The 25,147-nt window shown below is 53.9% G+C and overlaps 1 protein-coding gene across 3 annotated transcripts in view; it reads right to left on the bottom strand.

Annotated features, from left to right (window-relative positions):
• Window positions 1–25,147, bottom strand: part of RXRA (retinoid X receptor alpha) — a 76,145-nt gene that overhangs the window by 30,148 nt on the left and 20,850 nt on the right. The window lies entirely within an intron of this gene.

The raw sequence follows: 25,147 nt of genomic DNA, 5'->3' as shown, positions 1-25,147 counted from the left end.
AGAGGTCAGATCCTCGCTTCGGTCCCTGATGAAAGAATTCAGGGAAAAGAGCACATTTGCAGTGCATGATACTCAACAGCCCTCAGCCTGGAGCGAGTTTGCTTTGGATTTACACCGGCACAGCAAGGTCCCCATCCTGCAAGAAGGCATGGCGTGAGGTCCCATCCTGCCACCTCCAAGGAGCTGACAATCCCAAGCACCAAAGTCACGTCCAGCTTGCACCCACCTCCCCCAGAGCTCCATAACCTCCACTTGCAACTTGCAAGAGAGAGAAGCCAATCAAGGGTGGCACACAGCACCAAACACACCTTGGGAAACCCTCCGCTCAGCAGTGCAGCACCCGTGGGACCAAGGAGCAAGAAGCATCCTGTAGCCAATGACACCAAACCGCACAGCATTCACAGCGCTTCGCCCAGCGAGGACAGGCGGCCCATCCCCCAAAACCAGGCACGAGGAAGTCGTGCGGTTTCACCCCCCCCTCCCAAAAAAAAAAAAATCACTTGTTTTTTTCCCCTTTCTCTTTCAGGCCCTCCCTAAAGCTGCACAGGGGAGAACGCATGTAAATATCTCTTCTTGTGGGTGTTAAGAAATCACAGCCTGCGTCTGCTCCTCGGGGAGCCATCTCCGCAGCCGCGCGGTGCTTTCCCTCCAAGGGAGGGCGAGGAGCTCAGTTTCACTGCTCACAGTGGGTTCCCCCTCCCCACAAGTTTTCACTTTGACCGAACTAAAACCTCAAAGCCACACAGCTGTGTTCTCCCATCTCCCCCACTTCCACAGGACCAGTGATGCCAGATGGGGTGCAGACACGGTTGGGGTCTCCTCCTTGGCCAGAGGCTCACAGCACCGACCCAGGGTGCAGCTCTGCCAACCCAGCCCCTCTGCACACATCCTGTAAATGCAAGACGTTGCCTTCAGCCCACATCTCATCTTATGAGGCTGCAGCATTGAATCACAGCACCCGTGGGCAGCTTCTCCCTGGCACCCTGCGCATCCCCAGCCTCAATCCCTGGCTCTGTGCAGCCTCTGCTCCCCTCCTAAACATACCAATGGCAGGAAGTGCAAAAGCACTCCATCCCTTTCAGTCTTCTCTGTCCTCTAGGCACAACTTCGTGGATAAAATCAAACCTCCCCACCGCCCTTGGAAGCACAACTTGCAGGGGTGAGGAAGGGCTCATCAACATTTGGATTTTCGGCAGCCCACCCTAAAGCACCATGGGGGCCCTGCTGGGAGATGGATTGCCAGAGCCCCGAGTTCTGGTGACCCCACACCAAAGAACCCACAATCTTGGACTTTCGGGGTTGGCATCCCCCTGATACCCCAGGGCAGGCTTGGAGCCCTCCTCGCTGTGTGCAGTGCTATGGGTGGAGGAGGCAAAAGCAGGAAGTGTGAGCAAGAGGAGAGCATGACCTATGGGAGGGGGGGAATGCTGCAGCAGGGCCGGGGGGAGCGGGAAGGGGGCGGGGGGGTGCACCCGGGCAAACAAGGATTCTGCTGATAAAGCAAATGTGACTCAATCACACGCTTGTGCAAAGATGTCACAACAGTCCTGAGAAATTACAGGCTCCTATTTCACCCCTCAAGGGCCGGCGCGGTCCCTGCTCTCACAATGCACTCTGTTCTGCTGTCAGCAGCTCTGAGAGCGCCCCTGATTTACAGGCTGGGAACCTGCTGCAGGAATAGGCGAGGAGAGGTGCGGGGTCCTGCTGGCAGCCAGGGCTGCAGGGCTGGCAGAGTGCTCTTCATTCTCCTCCTCCTCCTCTTCATCATCATCCTCATCATCTCATCATTAAGGTCCCTTCCGACACCGCCCATCCTATGTTTCTATGACTCTGAGATCTCCCCATGCCCACGCTGACCTTCGCATCCTCCCTGACTTCATCCCTTTCTCCAAAACCAGCGCGGTGAGAGCAAAAGTGCAGCGGTCCCGCAGGTTGCTGAAGCTCGTTATGGCCTTTTAATTACATTCAATTGCAGTTTTATGAGCTTACGGGCAAATTGGAAGTGATCTAATTGTCCTTGAGGGGGTGCTACGCTCTGAGCAATGGAAAACCAAGCAGGAGGCAAAGAGATGCAAAAGGAGCTGGGAAGTATTAAGCTCGCTTTAGCTACAGCAAAAGGAGAAGTTTGGGGCTGTGTGCACGGCAATAGCTGTGCAGCACCAACACAGCATCACCTGCATCCCCGGTGCCCTTCCTACTATCCTGAGCACACAGGTCCCATCCCCATGCAGGGTCATGGACTCCCCTTCTGTCTCCATGCTTTGGGGAAAGCCACTCCATCAAGCCCTGAAGTCTTCCTCTCCAAAGCAGGCAGGGAGACAAGCAGCAAAAAGAGTGCAAGGAAGCAGCGCTGAGAGTTCTGGTTAACGAGAGCTTGCAGCTCCATCTCCAAAATGGGGCTGACGACCCACGTGTCTCATTGGAGGGAGAGCTGTACCGCTGCTCACAGATCATGGGATAAGACAACACCGAATGCAAAACAGCAACAGGGAAAAGAGAAACACTCCAAGTTCATGTGGGTGGAAGGTGCGAATGGAAGACCTGGAGATCCAGTGAAAAAATACCTCCTCCAGAGCATCCAGTGTTTGCCAATGGCCGAAGGGAAGGATAACACTGGTGCTGCAGTCAGGTTCTGCTCAAGACAAGTTTGCACACCAACCTTGACCCAACAAACCCAACGCAAACCCAGACCAGGTCTCCTGATTCCCCCCACTGCCCAGCCCTGGGCTTGGCACAACCCCTCCCTTCCTGCAAACAGATTTTACATGAGCAGAGGTGAGGGCGCATGTGGGTTATGTGAGCACTGTGCAATCTTAACCCTTTAACAGAATGCCCACCCGGCCCAGACCCCAAAACTCTCAATATCTTCCCCCCCCAAGGATCAGACAAATCCTAAGGAGTGACTCCTGCAGCCCTCCTGCCCAGCAGCTCACCGTCAGCCAGACGGATTGAGTTACGGTGCTGCGCTCGTGCATTAATCCAGATTTGAGATAATTACAGTCATTCGTTTGGCATAATGGGCTTTAATTGATCCAATGCGGCTGGCACCGGTGCTCACCACCAACTTGCAGCCAGCACTGCAACATCACCAGTCACAACGTGGGCAACAAAAAAGCAATGCTGCAAAGTGGGTTTTCAGCAGCTGGAGGCGGTTTGGGGTAGCAGGGGAAGCTGTTAACAGGGGATGGCAAGGACAGAACTGCGTGGGTCTTCCAGGTGAGAGCCAGCACAGTGATGCACAGAGGTGGCCTTTGGGCAGAAGACATCAGAGCAGCCTACAAACAGCACTTCCCTTGGGGAAATGCCCACCTCCAGTTCTAAGGGGTTCCCTGGGGTCCTTCCCCATCACCATTTCCGTGTGCCTGACAAGCAGCCAAAGCTGGAAATCCAATGCCAGCCAAGGACTATGGGGTCCAGTCCCCACACCACAGCAGAACCATATTGACCCCTTTACCTCATCCCCACATCTCCATCCACCGCAGAGGGAGGTCTGGAGCAAGGAGCCTGGGAACTGGGTGCCTACGTGCTGCAGGAAGGCCTGATGAGATAGGGAAGGCAGCCACCAGAGCCAGCACGCCTTCAGTAAAAGCAAGTTCCTTCTGGACGCCAGACAGCACGTGCTGTTTTTCAAGGGAAAAAAGCTGCCTCCGGTTTTACATGACCCCCAGGGCTCAGCAGCAGGGGCTGGGCAGCAGGGAGGTTATCCCCACATTGAGGTTTTTCTTCCCAGAATCAGCTGGCATGAGGAACAGATGGACAGACGGACAGGTTGGGGAAGGCTCTATCTTCCCAAGCTAAGAACCCTTTCTCAAGGTGAGCTGTAAGGAAGGATGCTATGCCTGCATTTGGGTTTCAGTTCCTGGTTGGAGGCCAAAGCTAATTAGGCTGCACACAGTCCAATCAGATAGCCTCGCTAATTGAGCTGGGTCAATGTCCAATGGGTCTCCACATTCCAGGCGTTTTGACAGCCCACAGATAACAGGGAGGGCCTGGGAAGGGGAATAACCCTTAAAAAAAATAATAAAATGTTCCTATCATGCACAGAAGGGCCAGAGCCTTTTCACCATAGGAAGCAGCCCCAGGTTAACCCCTTGGGCACCCCCAGCACTGCACCCCAGGAGCCCCAGCAGATGGAGGGGTAACATGGTGAGCAGCCCCCCCCCATCTGGTGTGCACATCTCAAGAGAAATGGGCACTGAATGACAGACAGAAGACATCAGAGGTGCCCCTTCCCCGGACAGGTTGTTGCTGTCTCCAATAGCAGTGCTAAAGCAAACCACATTAAAAAACCTCTGCTTCTTCCAGCACAAAATTCTATTTGTGATCTCTCCGTTTGCATCCACGCTCGCATTATATGTTTATCTCAATTAGATATTCCCTTATCTCCTTCACTACGTAAACCACAGAGAGGGCTCTGGGTTTGGGTTTTCTCCTCCCTGCCTGCTCAACTCTCCTTGCTCAAACAGCAGTGAGAGAACACGCAGTGTATGAAGCTGCAGTGCACCCCAGCAGCCCCCCAGCTCCTCTCCCACTGCAACAAAAAGCAGTGCAGCCACCCAGCTCTCCCACTGAGCGCCCTCACTGCGCTTTCCAAACACTTTTCCAAACCCCCTTCCCACTTAGAATTTACTGGGAACCTCTCCAGCCCAGCACTGGGGCAATAGGTGAGGAAGTATGGCTTCCCATAGCTCCCACCATGGCCCTCTGGCAACGAAGGCAACTGCTTGCACAGAAACCTAAGGTACTATGGAAGCACTGAGTCATTTTCAGCTGTTCTGCTAGTGGCTGGGCTCCCTCCCCCTCCCACATGCCAGCAGCCCTGGGCAGAAGTTGCAGCTCTGGGTTCCTCTCCTCCCATGATGCCTTCATGAGGAAGATGCTCCTCCACCCTCTGCCCCAGCATCTGGCAACCTCGGTGCTGAGCAGGCAGCCAGCACCCAGTGCGATGTCACCTACACCGCTAGCTCAATGACTGTCACTGCAAGATTCTGGCATGTCCTGGAGCCCACATTACACATCTCCATCCTCTGCGAGTCCCTGCAATGCACAAAAGCCCAGGTGGGTGAGAGCACAGCAGCAGAACTGTGACGCAGAAACCAAAGCATGTGGTTTCTCCACTTTGGAGCAGGATGCCCTCAGCAGCATCTTGATCCTGACTGCACCTAGCAGAGCAGGAGCCCACCGCAGAGAGCACCAGGGAAAGCTATGGACCGTGAGAGCTTTGCACCATAGAGTTCTTGGCACTGTGGAGAGCTTTGCATCACGGAGAGCTCTGCACCGTGCGCTGTCATCATGGAGAGCTTTGCATCACTGCAAGCTTGGCACCATGGCGAGCTTAGCACCTCAAAGAGCACTGCAGCAGAGAGCTCTGCACTAAAGGGAGCTTTGCACTACATGGAGCTTTGCAGAACCCCCTTCATGCCTTCTTCCCTTCCATAGGTGCAGGCAGCACCCCCAGCCCCATTCCCACGCCCCACACTCCCAGGCTGTGCCTTTAAGAGGTGAGCAGGGAGCACGCGGCCGGGCCGTTTTCCGAAGGAACATTCATTTGCCAGCATCACATGCTCCGCAGCTGCAGCCTGGCAGTGATTTATACGCCTCTGAAGTTCATCAGAGGGAAAAGTACTTTCCAGGCTCTCTGTATTCACCCCCCCCCCCCCCCCCCCCCTCCTTTCCTCTGCCCATGGCCACAGCCCAGCTGAAAGCCCGCTCCCATCCATCACCTCATGTGCCACCTCCTGCCCTCACCACCCAGCCCAGGCACCCCTTACTCCTCCTGGCATCTGCAAGCAAAAGGAAACTTCCTCTGCCTTCCTCGCCTCCACAACCCACCCATGGGACAGCCATTAAAGAAGGGGCTCTTCTATGGGGCGGGGGGCTGGTGAGCTTCCCCCCACCCCGTGCACCTCCAGGGCCCCATAGCCAAAATAAACGGCAGCCAACAGGCCGGCGACCCCTCCTCCTGCTGCCACCACCCACCCCCTGCACGCCGTCCTCCAGGGAGGTTCAAAAGTTCAAGATTTTCACATTTCCCTAACGTTATTTCAGGAAATTGCTGGAGAAAGGAAAGACGGCGCTGCCGAAAAAGCAATCCGCGTGTGGATACAATAACACACAGCAACTTCAGGCTGGGATCACAAAGAGCCCAATTCTCACCCTGCACGGCCCCGATGTGTTCTTTGGGCCTTGAGCTCTTTGCACAGCCCTGAGTTTTGCAGTTATTCCTAAAGCAATGGCCAGGCTCAGCCCTGGCTGCTCCATAGCAAAGCCACAGCGGTGAGCAACGCAATGGGACGGGACAGCCCCATGCAAACCACTGGCACTCCCTGCACAGTGATGGATGTTGAGTGGGCATGCTCCAAATGCAAACCAAAGCACAGCACAGTGCTCACAGTGGCTGGAAAACACCCGGTGGCACTCACAGCTTGGTGGGGGCTGTGCTGAGCCTGCTCTGGCGGCTGTGTGCCCCCACGGAGAAAAGCAGCTTGGACCCAGATGTGTGCAATTTGGCTTTCTTAGAGCATGCACAACGCTCTGTGCAAATGGGCTCAAGCTCCAGCATGGCACAAAGCTCCAGATTTGTTCAAAAGCAGCAGAGATCGCACCTGGTTTTTCATCAAAAACAGCCTAAGCTGCAGCCTTTGCCGAAGGTTCATGGGAAAGGTTCGTAAAACGACTGAAACCCTTTGGCAAACCTGAATTTGGGGTTACAATGAAACGTGAAACTCAGCTGCTTTCATGTGGTTTGGGGTTTTTTCATTGCAAAACATTTGGCACAGCAGCTTCTGGCGAGAGCGCGACAATCAAATCCGCGACAGCACATCTACAGGAGCGAGGAATTCAGATACACCCCGATAGCATTCAGGCTGGTCAATGATTAACTCTGATTTGAAGCCGTCTCATTAGCACAGAGCCTGGCCCCGTGCCACCACGCGTTATGGGACGTGGGGCTGAGCCCTGGTTGAGGCGCAAGCACTGCAGTGACGGAGCCCAGCAGCACAGCAAGATGTGCCCCCATCCAGGTGGGGTGGGAGCAGGGAGAGATGCACCGGTGGCACTCCCAGGCTCTGTGTCATCCCCACACAGAGCATCCCATGCTTTTTTTCCCTTTCAACAGTGGAAAAAAACAGAAAAAGTGCCACTGAGCAAAGAGCTCAGCACCCCTTCTGTACGAACTGCCCTTCTTCTGTATCCCAGGGGATGGGTCCCCATGCATGCCATCAGCCAGCTTGTCACCCAGAAGCACACTGCTTCACCCTTCTGAGCACGCAACATAGGTCTTGGGGTCAGCTTGGGGTCTTTTTTGTAGGTTTGCCGAGTTCCCAGGGCTCATGGAGTCTCATTTGGGTCCAACTGGGGTTGCGCACTGCATTCCCCATTCTCCTGCATCTAAAAATCACTGAGAACGTGGGAAGTTCCTACCAACATCATAAGGGGGAGAAGGAAAAGCGAACGGCTCAGAGCAGCCCCACCACTTCCAGTTGGGATCTATGGGCAATGCACGCACGCGTGGCCACTGAAATCTACAGCCGAGGGCCCTGCTCACACCAACCCACGTCTGCACACCCAGCAGGCGCGACGAAGCCGACCCACTGCAAATTAGCAACATAAGCATCCCTGGATTATCGATTTCCTCGAAGGAATGCGATTTTCCCTGATGAGCTCTTGGCACGCATCCATCACCCCCATCCTCCATTAACCCCATGCACTTGCTATGCAGCAGCAGCCAACTCCCCCTGAGGGCTGCTTTCCACAATGGAAGTGCCTTCAGTGCTCTTCCTGAGCCATTGAGGGCACCCAATTGTTGGGTACTGGGTCTACTGGGATGGCTGCAGTGCAGCACATCCACAGCAGCCCCATCCATTGGAGAAAAGGAGCTGCAGGAGTTACCCATGTGCATGGGGGGGAACACAAAGCTGGGCAGCCCGTGCCGCATGGCGCTGCTTGGGAGCTCACACAGAGCAAGCTTCCACTCAAAGCTATGGCCCAGGAGGAGTTTGTGACACCGGGAATCGGGTTAAAAGAATGAAAGCCACCAAAATGAAGAGTGGGGCAGCTCAGAGAGCCAGCGCTGCCCATGGAAAGGGATTAAACGCGTCCACATCCAAACAAGAAATAATAATGACAACATCTGTTTCGCACCGCAGTGCTTTCAATATGTGCTGACGACTGCACTTGCAAAGAGCAACGCTGAAGATTTTGCGGCCATCTAAGGAGAAGGCTGCTTCCTTCCCAGAAATGCCCGAGTCACTCTGGAAAAGGAAACGAGGCCTCCTGAGCCACTTCAGTGCTGCGGAAACACTCCCCAAGCTTCTGCAAAGAGCACAGAGCAGAGCACCAGCAGGGACAGGGATGGGGATGCACAGCAGGACAGCGGGTGCCAGCACAGCATGGCAATGCTTTGCTGATGGGTTCATGCCTGGCATGCCCAGAGAACAGTAACCTCATTCTTGATTTCTGCTCATCATTTTTATAACCTGAGCAGCACTCAGACTGCAGGCTGTGTCTAATCCCACTTTTCCATGCATTACCCTTTTAGCAGAGCTCCTCACTCTCCTCCCTTCCACCTCCTCCAGGGAACACCCAGGCTTGGGGACAAATGGTACCACTGCTGTAATGCACAGAGACCACTGCATGGCAATGGGGTCCGTGGGGGCTTTGCACTGTCTCTGCTTCCAGCAGAAAGGCCGGAGTTATGGAGCTGAATGACCCACACTGATGGCAATGGGGAGAAAAACAGGGCCACTCATAGGGAAAAAGCAGTGGGTGGCTTGGACCCATTCTCCTTCCCTGCTCATCCCAGAAAGGGGTCAGGAACAGACTCCAAGAAGGGAAGGTCCACTGACTTAAGTGAGACAGATGCCATTTCCGAGGGGTGGGATACAGGGAGCACCATCGTGACATCTGCAATTACAGAAAGCCAGATAAAGAAAATCAAATCTCATGCTTCAGGGCATAGGCTGATGAGCACAAGGGTCAGGAAGGAATTTCTCTCCCCTCACACAGCAGTGCACAATTGGGTCAGTGAATTACCGGGTGGCACAAGCCCTTGACTGGTTTTCCCTTTTCTTTCCAAAGCCCTCACTTCTCACCCACGTCAGACAGCAGCATTTGAAGGTGCAATGGCTTAATCTAGTGTGGCAGGGCCAATGCTTCCCCTATCACCTACCTCGCTGAAGATCGGCATCCCCATTTCAGCTGCAGGACCACGTGGGGACCCCTCCCATGGGCTGATGCAAAGCCAGCCCTCTACCTCACAGCTCCGACACCAACCTCAGCCCTCATTATCACTGCTACACCCCTCTGAATGATCCCAGCCATTTCCCCGAGCAAGGACCTTGTCCCTCCCCGTGTTTGCACGGCGCTGTGTACACCTCTGGAGCTATTTAAATAATAATTGGCAGTAATAAAACCTGCAATGTTGGCTCAGAAAGTAACTGTGCTGGAAAAGGGGCTGAGCATAGAGAAGCAAACTGAGGAGTGCCAGTGGTTTTGTTCACAAAGGTCGGAGAACGCTCGCAGTAACAGCAGTTGCTCTGCATCCAGCATCTTCTCCCTTCCTTAAGCAACTTCTGTATGCACAGAGCTGCTTAGCTGGGAGGATCCAACCACAGAGCAGAGGCTTCCATTTCCATCTGAAACCAAGCAAGCAAACAAATGCAAAGAACGTGTGTCTATCTGTGTGCAATCCTCCCTAAGCCAAACCACACGCTTCATAAGCCACACAAACAGTTGCTGGGCTTCTCCCACTGCCAAGCAGTATCCAGTAGCAGCTTTACATCACCAAGGGTTGAATTTGTAGATGTACTCTGGGTTGTAGAAGAACCCAGGAGAGCAAATCCTAGCCAAAAAGGTTGACTGGCCCAGTTTGGCTTGGTTGGTTGCACACCTATGATTGGTGTGAATGGAAGTTTGGAAGTTCTGTTCAATGAATGCTAAGCACTGCCTGGCACCACGAATGCCCCCAGCTCTACTCAACACAATCATCACACAGGGCTGCACTTGGGGATCCTACAGCCCTAGAGGTGTCTTGGTCAGATTGCATGGCTTGGACTGTTGGCTAATCCCACTTCAACTCTAACCTTATCCCTAACTCTTAACACTAACCCTTCCCAAGCCTATCCCTACCCAACTCTAACCCAACTCCTAACCCTGCACCCAGCCCCCAGCCATGCACCAGGCCTGCAGGCAGTGACTCAAATCTGCAAGGTGCCCAGGATCCAGTTCCAGGACTGCCAGGGGAAGGTGAAATCAAAGGTACAGACGTGTTCTGAGCAGGGATTGGCATGCCCAGACTCAGTCCCTACAATCCAGAGGCAGAGCCAAGAGCAGAAAGCTGGTACATGGGGCTGGGATGGGGCAATGGGAGTTCAGTGCTGAAAACACAATGCAGAGAAGCAGGAGAACAACTTTGGGGGGAATATTTGAAGGAGCCTGTGGTGGCTTGCTTGGGAAAATGGAAAGAAAAAAAAAGGAGAGGAACAGAAACAAAAGGCAGAAGAGGGTGGCAGAGGCTGAGCACTGCGGTCACCAGCAGCACGAAGAGCACATCCTGCCCACTGTGCACTGCCAGCCTGGTGGTCACGGCTCCTAAACACAAACCAAAGAGCTGGAAAGGAGGCCAGGAGGCTGTGGGAAGTTCCAACCACGGGATGGTGTTGCTAAAGGATGGGTCTCACCCCTTGGCATCATCACTTAGGATTCTGGCCATCTGTGTGCCTCAGCTTCCCCTGCAGTTGAAGGAGCTGCTAAGCTCCATCCAGCTCCCCGCACCCCTGCTGCATCACTGCCCAACCCCACCAAAGTGCAATGCTTCACATCACAGCACCCATTGCCACCACGTCCCAAACCCTGCCCAAGCAGCAGGGACAGCCCCATCCTGCTCCAAGATTCCTGCACTGACAATTCCCCAGCACAAACTGCAGCTCTGAGTGAGCTGGGGACAGCCCCAGCCATACTGGGAACTGAGCACAGCTGTATATCACTGGCAGAGCTGGGAGTTCCATTTTTAAGCAGAAGGGATTGGGGGGTTTGGGGTTTTTTGTGGCTTTGCTTTTTCATCTTTAAACAGAAATGCCAACGAAACCAAGGCTGTTCCCAAGAAATTACACAGATGAATTTATTTCGTGTTTAGAGGGAAGGGGGGGGAAAAAACAATGGTAATTGTCAAATGATCCCATGCAGACTCTTTTTTTTTTTTTTCAATGCAGTTCTGTACTGAAACAAACTCATGTTTTAAAACTGTTCCTCTGCAGTGCCGTGAGAAGCTTCACAAAGGTTGAAACCAACCCAAAATGTCCTGATTGCTCCTTTCTGGGTATGGGTATTGCTCATTGCTCTGCCTTTCGTGCATCCCAGCACCCCCACTGCTGGGGAGCCCTGGGCTCCTGATTCCATGGGCTGGGGCAGAGGATGTCACACGTTTCTCATGTTCCCATAACATCACCCACAAGGCTCCAGGACTGCAGGTGAGCAGCATCACCCAGACGAACTACGGTCTCAGGGGCACCAAAACGTGGATTACTGAGGTTCAAAAGATGAATAACCACAAAGAGAAGGGAGAACAACAAGGTGAGACCTGAGGCAGCCAAGGGTCAGCTGCTGCCATGGGGACAGCTTTGCTGCACCACTCCAACCGCATCCCCAAAACCGCGTTCTCCTCTCTCCCACCACTCCCTGGCCCCCATCCTGGGTTCCTCTTAGAGCCCTCCAAGCTGCCACTCATCACAAACACTGAATCTGCTTCCAATTACCACAACAATGCCGGGTCCCAAACGGACACAGAGCACGCCTCCAATTCACTGTCGTTTTAAGCCACCCCTACAACTGCACAGACATCGCTGCGGTATTTCCTCCTCCTTTCAGCCACCCCAGGAACTCTGCAGCCCAATAAGGGCAGGGCTGGCAGTGAGAAGGGCGAAGGCTGATGCTTTATTCCACATGCAGAGTCCCATTCCTTTTGCTTTGGGAAGGAACACAGCCCCACCAGCAGCGCCTGCACCTGCGGAGCCGCTACAAGAATTAATTGATCATATAAGTACAGTAATTGGAACTTGCAAAGCGTAGATAATTACCTTTTATTAGTTCCTACAGATAATCCATTATGCACTGATTAGGCCTAAGTAAGGATCTTACAGCCCTATTTTGATTAATGGCAGATTATGGATATTAAACTCAAACTGCAATAGACAACTCACTCTTCTCTTCCTCGCCTTAGGAGAGCATCACACTGAATTACACCCAGAAGTCCTCCAGGAACCTGCTGTGCCCAGAGGGAAACTGAGGCACATCCAAAACCCCACCTGCCCCCAAACTGCTCCAATGACAGCAGGGATAGCACCCAGGGACACAGCTCACAGCCCCACGCTCCATCCTGAAACCCCATAGGATAGGATGGCACGGGGGGACTCCAGTGCTCCACCAACGTCACCGCACCACGGTCCCTCACCCGTTCCATCATCCCAGCACAGTGACAACAGCTCCCAAAGCCTCCAGAGTGATCGGCTTAAATCCCATCAGCTCACTCGCCCAGAACAGCTGTGTGTCACGCCAGGCCTGATTACCTCCTCAACAGGGTGGCTTTAGCCCACAGCAACCCATCACTGTCCCTCCCCAGCACTCCTGTGTTATCCCTTCCCCAGAAGGTCACATTCTGTTTATTTTCAGTTCTTTTTCCCCGCAAGACAAAATATTTTGTGCCTGCTACCACTTGGCTTCGGGACTGGGCAGCGGGTGCTGGAGGAAGGGGAGCTGGTTTTGTTAAGAAGAAGAAAAAGAAGTAATGCATGGTGTAATGAGCTCAGCTCTCCTCCAGCTGCTGGGGTGGGGGGGGCAATTTTCAAGTGAGTAAACAAACCCGAGCAGCGAGCGGATGTGACATGCAGAGTCACAGGGACAGAGCCCTCCGTTCTTCCTGGCCAGATAACCCTGGTTATCAGCACGGAGAGGGGATTAAGGAGAGGAGGAAGGGAGGAGAACAGCGATCGTGGGCAAAGGAGGGCAACAGGGAGCGGGGTGAGGAGGCACAGAGCCCCTCTCTGCGATCCCATTAATCCCGTGTGCTCGTGACTGCCAGCACTGGGATGAATGAGATTTACTGCCCATTAAAATAAAGCCCTTTCTGTAGTTTATAAACAGCGCTGGCGCTCGGCGGGAGGCTGGATGGTTGAGTTCATTAAGCAGTGCATAATCTCCGTCACTTTTTATTTTATTTACAGGTGAGGTGTTCACCCTTCCCCCCCCTCCTCTCACCCTCGCTGGGGGATGCAGTGCTGGAGCTCCAAGCATCTCCAGCTAACATTACTGAGGCATTACTATTTGAAATAATCCTGTTTACGTATAAAAACACAGCCTGCATAGCAGAAAGAAAACTGTACCCGAATGTCAGAGCAGCACTGCCCAGCACAGAGGGGCTCAGGGTTGTCTGAGATAGAATGGAAGCCTGGGGAAGGGCAGGGGAACAGCGGGGTGCTCCAGCAGCACCATAGCACCCAATAGCCACGCAAACCAAAGCATCTGCCCAACGCTCCCAGCTTGAAGAGGCAGTGAAGACCTTCCCCTGGGCATCACCATAATACCTATGGGATGTCAGTGGAAGCTCTGGGACCACCTGCCCAGAGATGACAGCCCCATCAGGGAGCTCCACGTCCAGGTAGGAGGTGCAGGCCAACACGTTCTCACCTGCTGGCACGTGCAGCAGGGCTGAACCATCTCTTCCCTGTGCACAACCCCCGCAAGAGGGAAGGTCTCTCCTGTTACCTCAGTCCTAAAGCACTCCAGCAGCCAGCGAGTGCATGAGCCGCTGTATCATCCGCCAGTTATCAAAAGCTTGCACAGTGGCACTTAATTACAGCCCCGGAAGCACAGGCTTCCTTAATAAATCAAAGAAATAAAGTCAGGGATGATGCACCGAACAGAGGGGGCAGGGTTGGGGGGGGTGGAATAAAGAGCTTACAGTTTCCCACTGTGTGTCCCCTTTAGATAACAGATGCTCTCTTCTTAACCTCTCACTTCATCAGATCAGCTCCAGCTGTGTTTGGATCAAGTGCACGGCCTGGCCCACTGCCAGCCTGCCTGCTCCCCATGCTGTGCCAGCTCCAGCCCTCAGCCTGGGGCCCGCCGAGTGTGTTTCACTCCATTTCTGCCATCCAAATCCATCCTAGGAGCACCTCTGGGACACGCTCAGGGTGTTGAATGCCAGGCTCACCAGCAGCTGGCCAGGCTGTGGATAAGGGTGCAAACAGCCCTGGAGCTATGGGACTGGAGTGATGTTCCCTTGCTCCCCATGCCAGGAGGTGACACTCAGCAAACAGCCTCCGAAAGCCATGCTAACAGCTCTGCATTGCCTAGGCCATAAATTATGAGAGAAGCCACCTGGGAAGCCCTCTGCCACCCACCTCCCTGTTTATTTGCAAGAGACACCTCTTCTCCTCCCTCTGGCTTACAGCACGTAAGAGAGACACACAGATTCATTGTGCTGCACCAGCATTCGGCACTGCTGAGCTGGGAAGGATGCAAGGAGCCATCACAGCCCCAGGGCCTTAGCAGAGATAAAGCTCCAAGAAATCCCTGCTGCTCCTAATCCCTCCGCAGCACAAAAATAATGAAGCGTTATCCCATCAGGCCTTAACCTAGTAATTACCCAGGGGATGGCTTAATAAGGACGGGACACCCACCTGCCATACCCCACCTAAGCCTGCCATTACACAATGCGAGGGCATCTCTGCACGGGCATCCCTCATGCTAACCCCACCAGGAGGGGACCAGAAGCAGCCTTGTCCCCCCAGCTTCTGGGATTGGGGACCAAGGGCATTCCCCTTGCTGCCAGAGCCCAACCACCATCAGCTCCTGCAAATCTCAGCCACAGGACTGCATGCCCTGCTGGGATAGCAGAGCTGGAGCGTGAAAAGCGATCAGAGCACAGCGCTTGGGTTACAGCCCCACACAGCAGCTGCAGGGCCAGGCTGGACTCTGACAGCTCCTGGCTGCTCTCCGGGCAGTGATATCTCCAGATCTTTTACAAATAAATATCACTGCTCATTATCTCTGCATTAAAGTTACATGCTGGGCGAGATGGGCACCGAGCTTTCTCTTGCTAATCTCAAACGGATGCCAATGGTTCTATCATCAACCTCCCAGGTCACGGGCTCATCACCAGTCACACTGTCAACCAACCCAGACCCCACAGGAGCAGCACTGCAGCCCGTCCCCTCTGCTCTCACTTCAGATGCATTGCCCTTAGGGAGGCAAAACCGTCTCCCTGCGTGAGGCCAGGTGTTTGCTGAGGTTGGGTATCACTGAGCCAGCAAAGGTGAGCAGGCAGCAGTGGGTGGGGATGGCTCCTTGTGCTCAGAGCATCCCTGAGGGCTGGCATTGAGCCTTCACCCCAAAATGGGCAGTGCCTACACACCAGCTACCTGCTGTGATTGGGCCCCCAGCTCAAAGATGGTCCAAAAACCATTTTGCTTGTGCAAAATCAAGACCAAAAATCACTTGGTGCCTCCATTCAGAGAAGCAGGCCGGCCCCAGAGCCCTGATGTCCCCAATGGCTGTTTGCCAGGCAATGTGCCCTGCAAGGAACTGAGACGTTCAGACCCAGCAGCTCCACATCCTGCTCTCTGCCCCGTCCAAAGTTCCTGCCTCAGCTCCCAGCCCACCCCTCTACACCTTACCATGAGAGGTGCCCAGAGAAGGACCCCATGGGGATGCTCTCCCCCATCTCAGGAGGGGATCTCCCCAGGCAGAGGCTCAGAGGGGTGGGACATCTGCCTGCAGCATCACACACTGAGAAACAAACGCAAGTTTCGACATCGTCTGCTCATTTCAACATCCCTGCTGCAAACCTTCCTCTGAAAGCACGCCCTGTCACTCCCTCGCAATCCTTCTGCTAACTCTGTTTTATCCAGAAGAGCATTTGTCACCTCCGAATAAATATTTATTAACCAAATTGCAGGTGTCTTGGGCTTCCCACCTCCTCTTCTTTCAACCGCACGTCTCGCTGACACCAGAACTCGGCTGCACGCCCAGATGTCAGCTGGTAACAGCTCTGGGGAGCTCTGCTGCCACTTCCTTTGAGTCTGCAGTTCAAATGAGTGCTCAAATCTTCTCATCGTGCTCAGCGGGAACACCCTGGTTAAGAGGCACCCAGTGCGAGCAGATGCAGGAGGGGAGGGATTAAACAGGAGCCTGTGTTGGGTTTGTTCTCACTTGCACAGATAGAGGGGAGCACACAATCCAAATCCAAGGGTGAGTTCCAAAGGATGGAGCTTGGGCAACACCGTCCCAGCCAAAGATTGCTGTTACTCCCCACATGCCCCAACCAAAGCTCCTCAGGGCAATGCCTCCTGGTGCTGGAGCATCCTCTGGGCTGTGGGATGCATCCATTGGCTTAAAGAAATGCCTACAGACCCTCAGTAAGGCCCTTAGACACTCAGTAAGTGGACACTCAGAGACAAAAGGTGTCTTGAATGTCTACACAGACATCTTTTGGAAATACAGCCCTGGATCCCATGAACAGCACAAGTAAAGGGGGATCCAAGCACAACCCAAAGGACTTTGGGGATTCTCTGCAGTGCTTTGGGACACTGCTGCAAGGTGGGAGCACCACCAGCCTCCAGCTAGGGAAGGGTTGCCCACTGTGTCATACAGCCCCTCCAGTCTGATCTTTTTTGGTTTTTTATCACTATTTAGTCCCAAAAAGACCCAATGACAGTAAAGACAGCATCAGTCCTGCCTCTCCACCAAACAGAAGTTTCCCCTCCTGTCCTCGCCACCAACAGTCACACAAACACTCCGCTCATCTCTCAAGAGGCTCAGGTCAAGTATTCCTAGCACCTCTGTTCACAGACTGCCAAATAACAACTGAGCCACTCACGACAGGGAAGAGTTAAGCAGGTCAGCACAGAGCAGTAACCCAATGGAGCCAGGACAACTGCCTGATCCACCTGCAGCCCCAGGAGTTTCGTCTCCCATACACCTGCATGTGCCTCACAAACCCCATGAAAAACATCTCCCTGCAGCACTGTGCTCACCCAACGTCACAGCAAAAGCCCTGAGCTGCACAGAGCAAATAGAAGAGCGAGCGGGTGGGGTGCATAGCACAGATGGCTCCAGCCCAAGGAAAATGCCCTGGAATTCATATAAAAGCCACAGGATTTAATTATCAACTTGCTTTACTGAGCAGGGTGCTGTAAGCCTGTTCCTGTTCCCCTGCCCTTTGGCCAGCCTGGACTTTGCCTCCCAGCTTAGCTGGGCTGCAAGGGGGAGCATGGGGATGCCTGAACCCCCGGGGCACCCACAGAGCCCAGACCTGAGCAACAAGAGGAGAACAGGGTGCAAATCCCCAAGACTTTAGAGCCAGGAGCATCCTTCCACTCACATGCTTTTGGGGGAGCATCGTTACCGGCACTGTTCCATTCCAGCAGCACAGAGCACAGGACAGCAGGGTAGATTCCAAGGGATACCATCACCAACTTTCCTCACACAAGGACCTTCAGTGCTAGCTCTCTCTGCCAGGTGACACCACCTGGTGCAGGAGGGAGACAGCAGAAACCAATGAGGCAGACTGCAACACCAAAGAGACAGAGGTTGCAACACCCTGAGGATTCCCACGTCCGGTTTCTGCCTTGTAGGGACAGGAACAGCTAATTTTAGCATGCTTAATTTCCATTCAGCCTCCAGGAGGGCAGAGTCCAAGGTCCCAGTGAAACCAGCCATGCTGTGTTTGCCCATCCATTGCCACGCAGGCACTGGGGCAGCAGCCAAGAGAGGGCTGATCCCAGGGTCCCACTCCTGGAGAGCACCAAGCACCCTGTGGTGATGCACAGAGCATTGCTGCAGCTCTATAGGGATGGAGGCATCCATGTGCCTCCTGATTTTACCAGCAAACAAGAGCCACCAGGGTGATATTTCATCTCAGTGCAAGAGTGGGATATGTTTCCTTCAGGCATCAGCTCAGGGAACCATCGGGTCCCCAAGGACCAGCAGCCTTGGACCATCCACCACAGAGCCAACATGAGCACAGCAATGTTTGCCCAATGACATCTCCCATTGACCACAAAAATCAGCACAGGCTTTGAGCTGGATGCAGCTCTGCAATGCCCCAGCAAACTGACCCGGCTGCGCACCGATAGCATCAGCCGCTGTCAGTGCTGCTCTGGGAACCATTAGCTTTAATTAGCTGATGATGCTGGAGAGGCCACATAAAACAATGAGTGGGATTGATCCCTCGTGTAACACTATTGACAGTGGAGCTGCATCTGGGATCAGTTTGATGCCGGATGCATCTGTAGGGTCTATAAAACCAAGGCCTGTTTGCTTTTTCTTCTCTTTCTTTTTTTTTCCCCTCCCCTTTTAATTTTAGATACCATAATAGTCGGCCCATCAGCTTAAAAGAAAAACCCAAGAACAACAACAACAAAAGATGACAAAAGCCAGCAGTCTGGGAACCCCCTCTGATTCCCACTGATGCTGACTTAGGGCCCATTTAACCACTTCCACCATCTCTCACTGCTGAAGACCCCCACGTGCATTGCACTCACACCCATTACGGTGCACACGCCTGCTTCCAAGTCACTGCTACTTGCCTCACAGAATCATTAAGGCTGGAAGAGACCTCTCACATCCCCAGAGCCCACGTCCCACTGATCACGTCCTCTAATGCCACATCTCTGTAGTTCTGGAACACCCCTGGGGATGGAAACTCCATCATCCCCAGGCAAACAGCTGCTTCCCCCAGCGCTCACTCTAGGATTGAGATGACAACACCCCAATGCCTTTACAGCCCCAATACCCCCATTACACATGAAGAAACCCACTGGGATAAGCTCACAGCTGTTACAAGCAAGCAGCTCGAGGCACAGAGCATCCCAACCCCACCGAATCCCCAGTATCTCCCCACAGGAGAAGGCAGAGAACCCCAAGCAGGGGGAGCACATGCCAGCCGCCCGGCTCTGACGGCTGACACCCCGCATAACGCTTTCCAGATGTGGCTGCAGGAAGACAGAAGCAGAGCTGTTCCCTGCTGAGGAAGCTGGAAACGGGCTGAGATAATGTGGAATTCCTGAATGAGAGCCAATGCCTGCCGGGGCAAAGAGACAGCAAGGGAGAGGCAGAGCGCCGGGGCCGATACAGAACTCCTCTCTCTTTTGTGTGTGTGTGTGTTTTATTTCGGGAACCCTGCATGTAAAAGCCCTTAATTTATACACTGTGTGGGTTGACGGCCGTACCCAACAAATGGAACATTTTCTCCATCCCCTTGTGTGTGTGATAAACAGGCGCTGAGGAGAGGCAGGGAACAGAGCCTTTTTCTTTGCCGTGATAAATACGCTCCCAGCAGCTCCAGCTCTCTTGGCTGGCACACTATTAGTTTTTCCTCCTCCTATGAGGGGGAGGCTCAGCCCCCTTGCCAGGTAACTGCAGCACTGAGCACATTGCCCTGCCTGCACACCTCATGCTCCCCAGCAGCAAGGATAACCCTATTCCTAACCCAAGCTCAGCACTTTATCCAGCAGCAGCCCTAAAGCGAGCTGGAGCAAACGCTGCCCTGCAACCTCACTCTTCCAGCACTGCAAACTCACGGCCACGCAACAGATACAAACATCTACCTATATATGCACGCCCCTTGCTCCATGCAACTTGCATTCCTCATTATTGGGATGGAGCAGGGAGCTCAGTGCTACCCATGCCTTCACAGAGCTGTGTTTGCACAGCCAGCCGTGCTGGGCGGACAGTTTAGCTGGCAATAATGGACTTGCAGAGGGATAAAACGGATGTTTGCCATGAGGAAAAAAAAAAAAGACCTGAAGTCAGAGTCAGGAAATTCGCCTCTGAGTCAGCCATACGAGGCTGACATGCATCAAAACCCACAGGCATGGTTGTTTTTGCAAAATAAAGCCTTGCTGTGGCTGCAAGCTCCAGGGCAGCCCATGCACCATGGGACAGCCACCATGCTGCTCCTCAAATCCCCAGCAGCTCAAATTTGCTTCCTCTTGCCTGCGAAATGCCATGGTTGGTATGCACACTGCCAAGGGAATCCTGCTGCAAGCTGAACCAAACTCAGTCCATTCTGCTTCAGGCTGGAGGTGCCCAGCACAGTGACAATGCAACCACCAGCACTTGGCCATGCTGTGCCTGCTTGGCGCTCTCTCCATCTGCAATTTGGGGTGAAGTGATCCTCACAGAAGCCTGACTGCCATCCAAGACTGGTGTTTTTTTTCCTCCCATTCCAGCCAGGGCAGGTATCTCAGACAAGCAGCATTTGCTGTAGTATTTCAACACTTTCTTCCCTCAGATGGAGAATCTCTTCTGCAATCCGAGAGCAGCTTCCAGGATCTGCAACAGGCTATGGAGTGAAGCAATGAGTGGAACCCCCAAAAGGACCTCTGAGGGTTTCAAGGAGCATCTATAGGGTCTCAGTCACCCAGGAACACCACAAGAAGAATGCCAACCATCTGTAGAATTGGCCACATAGTGCCCAGTGGCCATTCCTGTTTGTAATCCATTGGAGGGACTCCAGCATGCACAGCTCCAGCGAGTTGGTGAGAAATGTTTCCAAACCACAGGTGCACTGTTGCTTTGTCACCCACGTCCTTACAATGCTTCTCACATTCCCCAGGCAGCTGTGGCATCGGGTTGGCTCCAGGTTGCACCAAGCTTCAGCCCCAAGGGATGCTCAGGGGCTCTCGTGGAGGCACAACTGGAGGTGCTCCAGTGCCAAGCAGTCCCACACATTGCTGCTTCCACAGAGATGGGCCACAGGGAGCAGTCTCATCCCCCCCCCAGCAATGTCCTCCTGCTCTGTTTGCAGGAGGCAAGCAGGTAGAAGCGCAGGGGAGCTTAATGAGCAGCTCAAGTGGCAGAGGTTAGCAGTAATGATTTTCCCAACAGATCCCACCACTCCCCTTTTAACCTCTGCTAGTGAGCCGAAGTCCCTGCATTACTCAGCCCAGAGCTCCCACCCAACCCTGCCCACATAACCCCTCCACTTCCACTCAGCCCCATGTACCCAAAGAACCCACACCCCCTGCTCATTCCCCAGATCAGCTCCTCATGTGATGAGAGGAGCAGAGAAGCCCCCAGGACTGCAATCTGGGAGGATGCATGGGGATGTGGGCAGCAACCCACAGCTCCCATTCCTCCCTCACTGCTGTAGAAACTCAGGCATGTGGTCAAAGACCAAGCACACATGTGCCCAGGTGCACAGAGAGCTCCCCATCACCTCCCTTCTGCCACCACTGAGCAAACCCACTGTCTACCCAGGGCAGGAGGAGCAGCTCCCATTCATTGCTCAGCTTCCATAGAGGTTCCATCAGCACACTGCACACCCCAATGAGAGACCCAATCCTTCCAGACAGAGAAAGGATTTGGCTTTGGATTGTGCCAAAGGGAGGGAGAAAAGCCGAGGGGGGTCCTGGCTGGAATGGATTGAGGAGAGGAAATCCACAGCAGCAGTGGCACATGAGTAGGAAAGGGAAGGAGCCAGCATCCAGCACAGCCAGCCCCAGCCCTGGTCTCCCAACCTCACACAGGCATTAACCCTCTGCACTCTGACCCCAGAGCCAAATACAGCCCCAAGGGAAAAGCACAGGGCCAGGCACAGCCCAGCCCTCCTCCATTGCTGCCCTCTGGAGAGGATATGGAGAGAGCAGGGGGCTCCAGCCAAGCTGCTGTCACTTGTGATTTGTGGCATTAATATTTAAGGGCAGGGGGGAGAGAAAAGGTGACAAAGGCTGGGGACAGCCATCCCTGGGAAGTCAACGAGTGGGTTATAGCTGAAGGCAAAGCAATAATGCTGATGGATCTGAGGAGCTGCCTCTGCGGGAAGAGGAGGAGGAGGAGAACGCAGATGACGAAGGGTGACAAACAGCATAAATACACCCCAGTTCTGCACGGCTGCTTCACATCAGACTTGTATGAGGATGCCATGGGGGTCTGCATGGAGGGGTTACAACCCTGCACCGACACCCACCCCCAACCCAGGGGGCCAGGAATAACTCCATCATCATCACCTGGAGCCTCTGAGCTGCTCATGGGACGGAAATCACTCACAGGTGCCTCGAGATCACTCCATGGCACTGCCACTGCCATCTCAAATTGCCCCAAATTGCCAGCACCATCCCCAACCCGGCACTTCTCACACCTCCCAGCAGCACAAGCCATGTGCCCCTGGCACTGAGCCACCACCAGCCCCCAGCACACGCAGACAGGAACATTTTTCTGGGAAAAGGGCAATTTAATTATCCCATCTTCTGTTTCGTGACAACACAGGAACACGCTGCTGCTCAGCCACAGAAAGCTCCGTGCAGACAAATAGCATCACTGACAGCAACCCCAGCACCGCCGGGAGATGGATCCCAGCAGGGGCTGCATGGAGGCGGTGGGGAGGACAAGGTTAAAACAAACACCAAAGCTCTGGGCTTTGGAAGGAAAGGAAGCAGGAAAAATGCTGCGCTGTTAGCACCTAAGTTAAAACCAACCCCTCGTGTGCAAAGCAGCCACCTGTAGATACACCAAAATACTACAGACAGCATCACGATGGCATCCAGACTGGGAGGAAACCTCACGGGATGGGGAAACAGGAGGAAACATCTCTCACCTTCATAAACCAAAGCAAGTACGCCTCAGGCCTCCCCATACATCACTGCCACAGTGCTGTGTGCTGTGTTTGTTGTGACAGCAGCTTCGTTAGCGCCCAGCCGCCCTCCCCGAGGACGTGGTGGAGACATCCTAATTAGGACGTTAATGAAACTCGTGGGCTGGGAGGGAACAGGTGTGGGGCTGGGTGATGGAGTGTTGCTGCAGGGGGCTGCAATGATGGACACACAGCCCTGGCTGATCCCAAAAGGAGGCAGTTTTAGGGGAAAAAAGTGCATTTTGGCAGCAGCCGTGGCTTTCGGAAGAGTCCTGAATGCACATGGACAGGCAGATGCCAGAAGGACGGGTTGCTGCGTGCTCTGTCAATGTCCCACTGCAATCCCTGAGTGCCAAAAGCTGCAGGACAATAGCTGTGACAGCAGAAGGGGACTTTCCAACCTGGAAAGTTTTTCCCATTGCAAAAAATGCAGAGAAGGAGAATGGATTTCTCCCTGCTCAGCTGAGCCATCCGTGCACACCAGCAGGGCTCACAGCTACATCCTGGGACTGGGAAGTTCCCATGCCCTGATTGCAAAGCCAACAACACCCTGAGCAACCAGCAAGGGAAAACCAAAACAAAACAACAACTTTTCAAGCGCATCCCTGGTGTGGTGCTCACCACAGAGGGCACCACAGGGCACTCAGCCCCTTCTCACACACCAGGAGCAGTGACAGCACCCCACAGTAAAGCTCTGACACCAGGCTGATGACAAAAGGCATTCCTTGGGGAGATCTGTGCCCTCGTGCTGCTTTTTTTCCAGCAATCAGCACAGCCCTGGTTGGCTCTCAGAGGGCTGCACGGTGCTGCCTGGCACACCACGGGTTAAGCTGTAGGTGCTCAGGGATGGGCACTGCAGGGCGCCCAGCACCCCTACACCTGTTTTGTGCTCCAAAACACCACTCATGTTAACCTGCTCTGACGGCTGCGGCCGCAGGGTGAGCACAGCTGCCCCTCACCATGGCAGCAGTGACACAGCGAGCTGCAGGGCAGTTGTGTGACACTGCTGTGGGCCACCTCCCTGTGCCCGAGGAGCCAACACCTGAGCTGCCAGCAGCCACGGGGGCTGAGGACGCGCAGGTCAGCGCTCCCATCCATTCCCCGCATCCCCTGTGCCATGCCAGCAACTCCAGATGCAAACCGAGGCCACCTCACGGCTGGCTACCCAGCCCCAAAAATGCAGCTGTCTGCTGCACCCCCTGCCCCTCTGCAATTAATTATCCCACGGTCTGAACACGCACAGCCCCAGCTCCAACAGCTGCCCTCACTGCAGGGTATGCAAAGGGCAAGGAGGAATGCACCACTCAAACCAGTCCGTCTGTCTGTCTGCACACCCACCCCAGCCAGGCACGTCCCCACCAGGCGTCTGAAGTGGAGATGAGCAACAAGAGCCCAGACTTCAAGGATGTCTGTGCGAGAGGTCAGCTGGGATGTTTTTCTTAATGCAGCCCATTGTCAACATGCAAAAAAATGTGTATCTGATACGCTGGGGACATTTATTCCTGACCCCATCTCAGGAGCAGCAAAAATGCAGATGACTCAGCTCCCAGATTATCTGCAGGAGGATGTAAGCACATCTCTGGCTCTTCCTGGGCAAAAGCTCAGAGCCGCCTTCACTTTTCTCCCCTCCATGTGAAACTGTCAGAGGACATATGATGTCTGGCTTCTTTGCTAGAAATACACTCTTCCCCATCCCAGCCCTGCAAAGAGGAGCTGTTAGGGGGGACCTGGGGACCCCCTGCCTCTCTGACCCAAAGTGAGGACCCACACAGCACAGTGCTGCTCCCTTTCTCCCTCTGCTTCCCTTCCCCCCATCACCCACAAGATGGTTTCCAGGCTTCCCTTCTCTTCCCTATGGCAACACAAACTCAGCCAGGAAACCTCAACCCATTAAAGCAGCTGCGGCCACACCAGAAATCAGCCCACTGCCACTTGACACCAGCACAGGCCACGGGGACATCCTTGCACCATCCTCAAAGCATTCGGGGAAAGGACGGAGCCACGGGTGTCCAAGTGGGAGGCCATCAGCACAAGCCAGGTGAGGGAGCATCCTTCCACCTGCCATGCCCAAACAGCACAGAACAAACCCTTCAAGGGCAGAGCGCAGCACTTCGCCAGTTATTGGGGGTCAGCAACTCACACAACCCCACACCCTGCTGCCTCAGCACACTGCTGCAGAAGGCTGAAGCCCTGCTTTTCCCCTTGCAGCAGCCAATGCGTTCCTCCGGGGTGACATCCATCCCCTCCCCTCCCTCCCAGCATCTCCAGAAATGCCCACACCGCGAAGCCAACTGTGCGCCATTCAGCCCTCATTTTTGATTGTTAAAAATTCATTAATGAGAGCAGATTGGTATTATAGCGCTGCCTTAATTAAAGAGGGCTACGGAACAGCATTTTAAATAGCAATGTCATTTTCTAATTGACACAGCGACATTATCAAGAAAAAATACTTAAACAGAACTTGAAACCGAGCTGGTTGCTTCTGATGGCAGGGCTCATTTGGGCTTCAATTTTTAA

Source organism: Lagopus muta, chromosome 19 (assembly GCF_023343835.1).
Source record: "Lagopus muta isolate bLagMut1 chromosome 19, bLagMut1 primary, whole genome shotgun sequence".
Classification (NCBI taxonomy): Eukaryota; Metazoa; Chordata; class Aves; order Galliformes; family Phasianidae; genus Lagopus; species Lagopus muta.
The sequence above is the reverse complement of the archived record's forward strand: the minus strand, read 5'-3'. Positions and strand labels throughout refer to the sequence as shown.